Source organism: Nannobrachium achirus (genome assembly GCF_963921795.1).
Source record: "Nannobrachium achirus genome assembly, chromosome: 17".
In the NCBI taxonomy this organism is placed as follows: domain Eukaryota; kingdom Metazoa; phylum Chordata; class Actinopteri; order Myctophiformes; family Myctophidae; genus Nannobrachium; species Nannobrachium achirus.
In genome coordinates this window covers 44,871,095-44,882,869 of record NC_137824.1, presented here as the reverse complement: position 1 = coordinate 44,882,869, position 11,775 = coordinate 44,871,095, and positions in this window count along the sequence as shown.

Below are 11,775 nucleotides of genomic sequence, written 5' to 3'. Positions count from 1 at the left end.
AGCTCTGGAAGGAAGATAAATAATTAGTTATGAGAGGTTTCTCTCTCCATTCATCAGCCCGAGGACCATGGCTGCCATTGGAGAAAAAAAACAAGATGCAAGAGGGTCATTTTTCTGCAAAATTTTTTGTATTTTTCATTATATCAGTTGTTTGTTTTCTTTCCACGAGGATGATGGTGGACCATGTATCTAGGGAGATAGATGAGATCAGAGACAGAGAGAGAGAAAAGTAATGCATGAAAGCAGCGCAGAAAGAGGAAAGAACATGAATAGTAAATGCAACACACTGTGTAGAAAGATACAAACGCAAGGTGTTATAGGCCCGTTTCCTCCATGGGTTCCCGCATATAGACTCCCTTAATTGTCTTTGTGCGACAAACACATTAGTAAAGACATTTTATTAAGTTAATATGAAGACCTCTTTGTATATCTATCGATAAATGATCAGGAGACACAAAGACACTGACATGCGTTCCGTGTCTCACCAGAGAGAACAACTGTTGGTCATCAAACTATCCCTTTAAGGCCCTACTTGATCATACTACAGCGCGTCACACATAACCGCCGCTTTTGCTATATCTTTTGAATTTTAATCCTGAAAAAAAGTAACAGTTTGGTACAAGTGAGGTTTCCACCCTACAGAGACGATACAACACATTTTACAACAGGATTCCCAAAGTGCTGCACAAAGACTCTGACTCGGTGACCCGAAAAACCCGAGGTATACCAACCGAACAGCGGAATTACTGAACTGTCGCATCCCTACTGGGAAACATTCATCACCTGCTACACATACAAAATAGAACATTTACTTCACAGAAGCAGATTTCTGTGGAGAGGTTTTTGATTTGTCTGATAGATGAAATGCTCAAAATCCCTCCCTCTGCCTCATCTCCAGTGGTGGAAAAAGTACTTAACTATTAGTATCAATACTGTGCTTTATGGTATGACTTTCTCACACTCGCAGGCCGTCTCTCCTTGAATCCTATAAGGACAGATATCCATCACACTGCTGGGGAAATGGAATGGCCTGCTTGGCAAAACACTCATGTTTCATAAGAACCTCCTCACCTACAGTATGTCTTAACGCAGAGCACAGAAAGTAGTTTGTGTGACAAAGAATCATCACACCCTACAGGGGCGCCACAAGGGGGGGGGGGGGGGGGGGGGGGGGGGGATGGGGGAGTGGGACTGACTGAGTTACGAGGGCCCAAGGTGGAGGGGGCCTTAAACTTTAGCTATTGAAAAATATCTCAGCTTGTAGATCTGCTATTTTTGAGAAATTGTGAAAATTTGTGCAAGTCGTTTGAAAAACCTATATGGTTCTATGTCAGTGGTGCTCAAACTGTTTCATGTGAAGGACCCCCAAAATTATATGTATTTGGCCACGGACCCCCATCTCAAAATATTTAGTTCTAGGGACCCCAGAAGCTAAATTTGAGTCACAAACGTTCGCTTAAAAAATACATATATCCAAAGATTTGCACACATTTTCACGACTGTGAGCTTGTATATCTGCTATTTTTCAATAGTTAAAGTTATACCATGTAACTTTTTTTATAAAACAAATCTTAAAATGGTCCTAACTGTTAAATCGCTAAAGTTTTAGAACCCCCACTCCGTTATTTTCAGCTTCAAAAGCCTTCTCTTTATATGTTTTCTATGAGCCGTGAGGGGGGGAGAATTTCGCGGCAAAATGACGTCAATCACAGCGAGGGTTATACACTGCCGGCCAATCACAGCGCATCTTGGAGTGGGGTCGCTAGGGCGGCCATATTTGTAGTCTCCCGTGTGTCGCTATACTCGGGTGCACGGTGAAGCATATTGAAGGAGTGTATCTCCGGAATGGCTGAACGCACAGGAACCAGAGACCCCTCAAAAGATAGATCTCGGCGAGGTGGAGGCAGACGCGGGGGTGTGAGAACCGAAAAACGGCCGAAAGACGCGGACACGACCGAAGTTTGCTATAGAGCTACTGACCACAAGTTGAGCAACTTACACAGTATAGCTTTAAAACACAAAATAAAGCGTAATAATGTGTTCCCAGTCTAAATGGGTTAACCCCCTCCTCTATGAAGAACATTCATGGGGGGCCCGCAGTGAATCCTTGTACCAGAATTTTGCAACACCCCTGGCGCCCCTAGCTCTTGTGCCATATTTAAATATCGTTGGTGTCTGAAGCTCCCCATACTCAGGCACTGTTTTGACTGGCTTTAGAGAAAAACAACTACTTTCCCACAGTATACAGACACATAAAACAGAGCGCTGCAGAAATCGAACACTGGCGATGCGATATGTCTAAATTTGTCATGAACTGTCTGATGTCTACTATTATTGTGTAGTGATTGTCTTAGTATTTCCTGTTTAAGCCATGTTACCGTTTCCTGTCTTGTCTCACCAGTTAGTAATTGCTATTGTAGTTCACCTGTGTCTTGTTTCTGTTCCAGCCAATCGAGTGTTGATTGTTTCACCTGTGTGTAGTTACCCTGTGTCTACTTAAACCCTTCAGTCCCATTTGTCCCTGCCAGATCTTAGATGTTGTTATGGGTGTTGTTATGGTCCAGTCCTGTTGTTATGTTCCATGTAGTTTGAAGAATAAATCATTATATATTTGACCTGCTCTGCTCCTGCCTGTGTGTTCTGCTACTGGGTCCTACAATCCTGCCTCTCACCGTGACAGTAAGATCTGGCCAAAAGATGGACCCAGCAGAACAGAGGCAGTTCCAAAGAAAGGTGGAGGAATTTGACAATGCAGTGTCTTGCCTCATTGCCTCAGCTCCCAATCAGCGTGCTGAGATTGAAAAGAGGATTTCGACCCAGCAGCTATGGTTCCAGGAGAGGCCGTGGGTGAGCCATTTTTTCCCTCACTTGAACATCGTCCGTGAGAGGCTAAAAAGCTTCGTTCACTCCACCTCGGTTACCCCTGCTTCCCAGCCTGCTTCCCAGCCTGCTCCTCCTGTCAGACTCGGAGTCATGAACCTGCAGCCTGCCTGCCCCAAGTCTGCCCCGCTGAAGACTGAGTCTGTGAGCCTGCTGCACTACTTTAGTCGCAAGGTTAAGATTCCTAGCTATACAGATGTGGTTCTAGATGAAGACACACATCAAGGAACCAGACTCGCATTGGGAGGACCTCCTGGTGCAGAGAACATTGTTGTGGGTCGTGTGGCCAATTCTGCCAGTGCCAAGTCAAGGTCTCGTAAGAGGACTGGTCGTCGCCGCTCCCGACGCCACCGGCGCACCTCATCACCCAGCGATACTGAGTCGCCCCCAGCCAGTGATGACGACATGCAGCTCAGCGCTGCAGAGGCTCCACCGCCGCCGCAGCTCAGTGTCACAGGGGCCACGTCGCCACAGCTCAGTGCCAGAGAGCCCAAGCCTCCGCCCAGCAGCGTCGGGGAGCCCAAGCCTCCGCCCAGCAGTGCCAGAGAGCCCAAGCCTCCGCCCAGCAGCGTCAGAGAGCCCAAGCCTCCGCCCAGCAGCGTCAGAGAGCCCAAGTCTCTGCACAGCAGCGTCAGAGAGCCCAAGTCTCCGCACAGCAGCGTCAGAGAGCCCAAGAGTGCCACGCCGCTGCAGCCCGCCTCCGCTGAGGCCACGTCGCTGCAGCCCACCTCTACTGAGGCCACGCCGCAGCAGCCTGCCTCCATTGGGGCCACGCTGCCCAACGTCCAGGAGCGCCCACTGTCGCCCAGTGCCACTGAAGCTCTGCCCTGCGCCACAGAGACTGAGCTGCAGCCCAGTGGTGCTGCAGACACCAAACTTGCCATCTCAGCTGATTACATACCTGAGATCACCATCCAACCCAAGCCTTCATCAGCCGTTCCGAATCCTGTACCTAACCCTCCTGTGCTCAAGGTCATTAACTCCCCTGTTCCTCCATTTATCAGTCCTCCTGTTTCTCAGGTAACAAGCTCTCACATTCCCCAGTCTGCTATCCCACCCAGGTCCCCCGTCCTGCCTCATTGTCTGTCCACCTGTGTGAGTGCTAGTCTGTCTGCCAGTCTTTTTGTTTGTCAGTCTACTCCCCGGTCCTCCAGTATTCCTGCTGACTTCTCTACCTACTTGTCTCTATGTGAAGTCACCTGTTTGTCTGCCTGCCTACCCATCTGTCTGTTCACTTGTCTGTATCTTGGTCTTTCTCACCTTTTCTCAACCTGGCTGTCCGTATGTCTGTCAGCTTGTCTGACTGTGTGTCTGCCTGCATGTTTGTCTGTGTGTCTCCCAATCAGTTAGTCTATAGTTTTGGGGCCCCTTGTATTAAGGTTGTGTTTTGCCATGCCCAAAGCCAGTGCTATGGTTTTGTTCTGATTTGTTAAAATTGTAGTGTGTGCCCCTGTTTTCCTCCGTCCGGCTCCCCTCCACCCACCCTGCTTGGCATTCTAACATTAGTTTTGGGATGTCTGGGATCCATCCCTTAAAGGGGGGGTACTGTCATGATGTCTACTATTATTGTGTAGTGATTGTCTTAGTATTTCCTGTTTAAGCCATGTTACCGTTTCCTGTCTTGTCTCACCAGTTAGTAATTGCTATTGTAGTTCACCTGTGTCTTGTTTCTGTTCCAGCCAATCGAGTGTTGATTGTTTCACCTGTGTGTAGTTACCCTGTGTCTACTTAAACCCTTCAGTCCCATTTGTCCCTGCCAGATCTTAGATGTTGTTATGGGTGTTGTTATGGTCCAGTCCTGTTGTTATGTTCCATGTAGTTTGAAGAATAAATCATTATATATTTGACCTGCTCTGCTCCTGCCTGTGTGTTCTGCTACTGGGTCCTACAATCCTGCCTCTCACCGTGACAAAATTAGCATCCAGTCCCATGAATTATGAGCTCATTAATTCAGTCAAATTGGATACAACCTTATGGAGTGAGGGAGTGTGCACACGATACGGCAAACAGTGAATCATTTTTATTTAAGCCGAGCTCTGATCATATTTTTTCATTAGAAATTTTCAATAACATGTGAGCTAATTAAAATGAGCTGATGAGCATTGTCCACTGTTAGATAGATGCTGCTGATCTAGATGCACAGTGGCGTAGCTGAAAATCCCGAGGCCCTCCTGCAAGAAGCCCCCCCCCCCCCCCCCCCCCCCTGTGTGCGCGCACGCACGCACGTGAAATGTCAGCAAAAATGTCGCGAAAATGTTTGGTTTTCTGAGTTTTGTACGCTGTAACAGCAACCATGAGCACATCATAACATATATCTAACAGCACAGCACAATAACAGCACTGCCAAAGTTGATTCCATAGTTGTTTTCCAACTAAGAGAACTAAATATGAATCAGTCAGTCAGAGCTGCATGGGCAGGGTTAAGTTACTTGAAAAACGTTGATACTTACTTTTGCAATGCATCAGATCAGTCTATGACCGTCGACTCTCCCCCATCGCAAAATGTTTTGTTCCAGGGACCCCCAGAAGCAAAGATTTGAGTTAAAAATGAATTTGGTTCTATTCTGCATCTAGCTCAAGGCTCAGGCTTGTTGACAAACAGCAGGTTGTGTCTGTCAGTAAGTGAGTCCGGACTGCGACTGTGTTTCGGGGAGTGGGGCCCCCCTCTGCTGGAGGCCCCCCTGCATCGCATCACTTGTTAACTCTCCCCTATGCCAGTGTAGATGCAGTTCTTCAGTCCAGATACAGCAGCAGCTCAGCGATGACAACAACACCCCTGTCTCTTTGAAGTGTCAGTTCATATGGGTCAGTGACGTGACGCCCCAAAAAACATGTTTTTAAAAAAACTTTAAATAGCAGGCATAAAAATTATTTACTTTTGTTCTACTCACTCTCAACTTTATGGAAACACATTTTGTTTTTAGATATTTTATTGGAATCAGACTTTATTGAGCAGTTTGTTGTACTTGTGCCTAAAACCGTCATCTGGTGTGACATGACAATAATTGTTCATAAAATGAAAATGGAGTACACCTTTCTTAAGTTACTCACTTTATCAAAGTCCTTTATCATAACTAACCTGTGATCCACTATAGTTTTGTGAAAATTAATTGAATCTGTATATTTTTTTCATAATCAACACTCTGTGTGAGGCCCATGTTGTCGATCTTTCAACATATTTTAATTTTATTCTGACAAAAACTTTCTTTAAAATTACACAAATATTTGTGACTCTTCCTGATACTATTTTCTATGTAAACCATACACATTTTTTCGGTTTCATCATTAATAAAGGTATGATTTCTCACTATTTGGAATGTCACACCAGATGACTTAGTGTCACACCAGATGACCATATCTTCATGTGTCAAAGCAAACTGTGTTTTAACCTACCTATTAGTGAGTACTGAACTTTACTGATTGATTAAACAATTACCCAGGAAAAACAGCAACAGTAAAATTGCTTTAACATTAAATAACATGGCCTTAATATTTCTGAACAGGATAGTATTGTTGGGCCTTAACATAGGATAACAAAGAATTGTAGTAGTAGATGGATGATGAGGATGTGCACAGGAATGCTACGCACACCTAAGTCTTCTGCCGGCCCACGGCAGAAGGATCTTAAAGAGACAATAAGGTGCATAGCCACACTGGGAGCCAAGGCAACATTTTATTAACACCAATTATTGGAAACAACTCAGCATTCAGGTGTATTACTTTTTTCCGAAGTCTCCTGAACTTGAACACAGCATTTTGAGTTGAACAAATTTATTTACGAATCATGTCGTTACACCACATCTCCACTAGCTAAAGAGTGCTGGGTTGTGCAACTCCGAAAATAGCTGATCTACAAGCTCTCGCAGCACAATGCGTTGAGAGCTTGTAGATCAGCTATTTTCGCTATGTTTGTCTCGGGTCCTACCTTACCTCATTGTCCAGTCCAGTGAGTGAAAGTACAAAAGTATTAGATTAGATTAGAATAGACATTTAGACTGCATTGTACATCAGCCAGTCACATTTGGTGAGGGTATCTAGACATTTAGACTGTATTGTACATCAGCCAGTCACATTTGGTGAGGGTAGCAAACCGTTTGCCCTGTTGCGGTTCTGCTATGCCACAGACAACTTCCTGCTCTTTGTAGAAAATGCAGTCTCGCCCCAGGCTTTGGCCAGACAAAACCATTTTTCATTTTTCCAAGTTGATTCATGCAGTTTATCTCTAGCCCCTCCTTATTAATGGTAACAATCTGCCCCACATATGGCTTTCCCTCATATTTGATTATGACAAACTGTCCTTGTGTGTATTCATCTGAGGAGGTGTCTGAATCCTCAGCTTGGGCCTCTCCAATAGATGCACTTGTGTCCAGCACCTGAGTAGAAGACCTTCAGGAGGAGACATTTAAATGTAATTTATTTGTCAGGTAGATTGTTTTTAGTAGTAAAATGTAATTACTAGCAAGTCCTCAAGTTTGCCAAGTATGTTATACTCACTGAGCTCCGGAAGCTGTTTTGGGCCTGCAGCTGACCTGGGAAGGGGGCAGTTCCGCAGATGGGCCACCACTTAGTTAAGGAAGAAAAGGAATGAATGGATGACATAAGTTACTTTATTGTCATTAAACAGGTACAATTACAGGTATCATAAAATTGGCAAAGAGAATGATTTAGTTATACTTACTCATCACTTGTCTTGTCACCTGGCACCTCAGCCCTGGAGACTTGGTCGAACTGTAATTTCCGTGGGTTGTGACAGGTGCAGATCTGAGGAAACTGGCAGAAACAACTCAGGTCTCTGTAAACTATCTTTCCCGGGAAGATAGAAAGAACCTGGTGCGTAGTGCTGATGCCAGTCACTGGACGCACTGATGGAGGGACCATTTCATCCATGTTGGATATCTTCTCTTCTTCGATCCACATGACAGTGACTTTTTCAGAGGACTTCTGTAAATACTCACACAGATCCCTCGGTGTTTGTAGGTCACTGCCTCCGAGGACATACATGTCTGCCTTACGCTTCAGCACCCCTCCCACACCATCAGGTGCGCCCTTTCCATGGGAACGCTCTGAAAAGTTCCAGGTGACCCTCTTGAATCCCCATGTATAAGGAATGCTGCTCATGAGGAAGCAGTTTGTGCGATTCCGGTACTGGGTTGCTGGCCCATCACTGAGGACATGCAGGGTGTCAATTGCATTGTCTTGTTTTCCTCGGAAATCATCAATAACTTGATGTGTGCCCACACAGCACGCTCATCATGGCGTAAGGACTGTGAAATGGTGGCATAGCACTGGGAGCCACTGACTGAGTAGGCAACTCCGGTATGCACTGTTGCCTGCTGCCTATTGCCACCAAAATGAAACGCCTGAATCTCTGTGTTTAGTTTACATGCATAGTTCTCAGAAAAGTCTATATGCAAGACCATTTCATTGGGCTGGATGCTCTCCTTGATGTGTCTGAACTGCTTCACCTGATGAAGCCAGTTGAGCTGATGACTTGCAATCGCACTGAGCCTCTGGTTGAACACATCAGTGAGTCCAAATTAATCAATTTATTTGAATTGTGCTAAATCTATAACTAGTAGTCCTACTTTTTTTCCTTCTTTTTTTTTGTTTTGCTGTATCCAAGTAAGGATAAGAACAGCTATGGTTTTGTTTAAATGCCCTTCCTCCATATCCATTCATTCATCACTATACAGTAGGTTTGTGTATTTTGGAAATAATAAAATCACATTTTCTGTACCACCCATTTTCTGTTGTCAAGTGTCTTATATTAACTGCTTATAACGGATAGTTATTATAAAGTGTTACCACAATATAAGGTTTAGGTTTCTGTGAAGGGGTTTCTGCTCTGTCTGATGAATTTGCTGTATCACCGAATGAAGCTAAATTAAATTATGTAAAAATGTTTAAAACGTTGTTTTAAACATGTTAAAATGTTTTAAATGGACAAAAGAAACATGGGACTTGTTATTTATTGTTATGTCTGTAGGAAAATACAGTATATATCATCTGGTGTGACAATCAAGTCATCTGGCGTGACAAGCAGATATGTCACACCAGATGACGAAGTGTCACACCAGATGACGTTTTCTGCATTTAGGACTACCTTGAGGCTACCAGGTACACATTAGCATGCTAACAACATGCTAGCTATAACAAAACAACCTAGATTTACATGTAATTATGACCAAAGTTTCAAATAACTTTTGCTTTATTAATGAAAAAGGTGTCACACCAGATGACATCCAGAAGTGCCACACTTGTCAAAGTTTCAACAAGATGGCATTTCATGAAAATGTTAAAATCATAACTCACCTCAGACACCTGTCTTGCAGTTGTGCTGGGAGTGCTGAATAGCCTTACAGAAGAAGGACCTCTCTAGCCCAGTAGGTGTCCAAATTATTGCCTGTTTAATTTTTCCAAACTAGTGTCACACCAGATGATTTTGGTTTGGGGGACAAAATCTTTTTGATCAGAAATGACTGAAAACATTATGCTTGGACTTTGAAAAGATATAGGCTCACAAATAGACATTTTTTTTGCCTAAATTCATTTTTAAATGAATTTTAGCAATTCTTTTTCTTAGTTTTATTCAAGTTCCCACTTTGAGAAACAAGGTCGGGACAGTCACACCAGATGACATTTACCATGTTTGGTTGAAGATTCTGAAGAAATGAGGAATGAAATGTTTTAATCTTGAGTAAGTTCACATAAAGCTTAATGTCCTGCACAATATTCAGAAGGTTTTTGACAAATATATTTTTTATTTATACATGTTTGACACCGAGGACAGCGAAAACGCTACGTCACGTCACCCACCCATATATATTGTGAAGGCTGCAGGGTATTTCTAACATGATGATGTTTGTATCAACACAGCGGTGGCTTTGTTAACAGCCTTTTAACATTCCCCTGCAACAAGCTGAGGGTTGATTTCCCCCCTCAGGTGTATTATTGTTGGTAACAAGGACAGCTATAATTCCTTCATCACGGAAGTCAAGTGAATGGCGTCAAATAGTGACAACATATTTATTTTTTGTATTTTACTGTATAGTAGTCTATGAGACACCAATTTTGATTGGCTCCCAAGACAAATCTGTGGTGTCCCTTTAGCCAACAATGTTGGCATGTTCTAACTGTGTGCCAAATTTCATGCTTTTATCCTAAAGTGCACGATTCCATCAAAATACTGCCCGAAACGCCCAGACAGGGCTGTCACATTCGCATTTCACAACTTGAAAACCCTGCTGATTTACTGTCAGTGAAATGTTCAACATGGCTTCTCAACCTCAGGACCACAGCCCATAGATGGGCCTTGAGCACCCTCCTCTGTTGGTCTGCAGAATTACAATACAGAAGGTAGAGGTCCTTAGTGGGCCATTTGACAGCATGGTGGAGATGTTGGTTTAATAAAAGCTCAATACTTAATGGTTTGGGACTGAGAGAAATGTGAGATGAATTAAATTACTTCATTGCTTTGCCATGTTATTTAGCCCACAAGCAGTTTCAAGGGATACAGCATAGGTGGGCACTTTAAGGACATCTTAGAAAAATGGTCTTAAGTAATGTGAAGTAAACATAATGCATGGTATCATTATCAGACATGATTTTATCTGTCAACTTATATCCACTCTATATGGACTGGATGGTTTTGAAATATTAGACCTTAATTGTCAAATGTTTAAGCATGTTCTAATCATGTATACTTTACTTTACTTAAAAACATTTTTCAAATTATGTAGGCTATACTTTTGGACAAAATAGACAATTTTAAATTGAGGTGCCCAGGTGTCCCTATAGTGCCCACCTATTCTTCTTCCCACGTAGGCCTATACGTCATGTCCTAGTATGAGCAAATAGGGGAATGGGTTCAATGTCACGTGATTCCCTTGTCTGATCTGTCAAAGACAATGTGCGTCTCAAAGAATATGATTATTGGCAGTATCACAGAAATGTTCAATATTTGGTGGTCCTGTTTTCATTTTTCACAAGATCGGTGGTTGTTTCAATTACCTGCACTACAATATTTCACCATATGTTGCACTATGACGAAATATACCCATAAAATGTAACCATGTGTACGTTTTTAATGCAATTTAGATGGTGAAAGCTGTGTTGTTTCACCCGGTGAAGGAATGGTGGATTCGGTCAAGCGCCAAAATACCCATAATGCGTGTCTCAAAGAATCCTGTTACCGTTTTGGATAGCTCAGGAAGCATTTAAGACTATTATGAAGCACACACAAGGTTCACAACTCACAATTCCTCCATGCACTGACAACATTAAAGCTACACTCAAATCATGAACGCAGTTTGCGCTTTCCGTGAAACTTTGCACGCACATTCCCACTAGGTCAATGAACAAAGGATCAGGTCGACTTTTGCAAAACAATTTTTTTGAACAAAATCATGCATGCAGCGTCAGTGAAGCGGCCGTGAAAGGCCGAAGAAGACCTGGCACCATTTTCACATTGGCCTATATTATAACTGCCACCAGGAGGCCAGAATAACCTTCCTGACCTGGTGGAGACCTGTGCTCGGAAGAACACTGCTTCTTGTTTGCACTGCTGCTTGTTTGAAGCTGCATCTGTATAACTTTCCTGTCCTACTCCGGATTTGAGTTCCAAATTAAAACATATTTTTAACATGCCATGCTAATTCTATTTTCTATTGAGGCAAAAATATATTACTGTCAAAATAGTCTATAGGCTATAGCTTCACTTCAAATGTTGTTTATCTTTCTTCTATTTCATCTTTTAGGTTTGTAGATAATATGAAATGATGATCTTTGAGAAGTTATTTCAGTATTGCAATTTTTATTTGCACATTTTCAAATTCTGTGATTTCAATGAGCTCCTGATAGGCCTCTCATTCTCCAGGCCTGAAGGCTCATGGACAT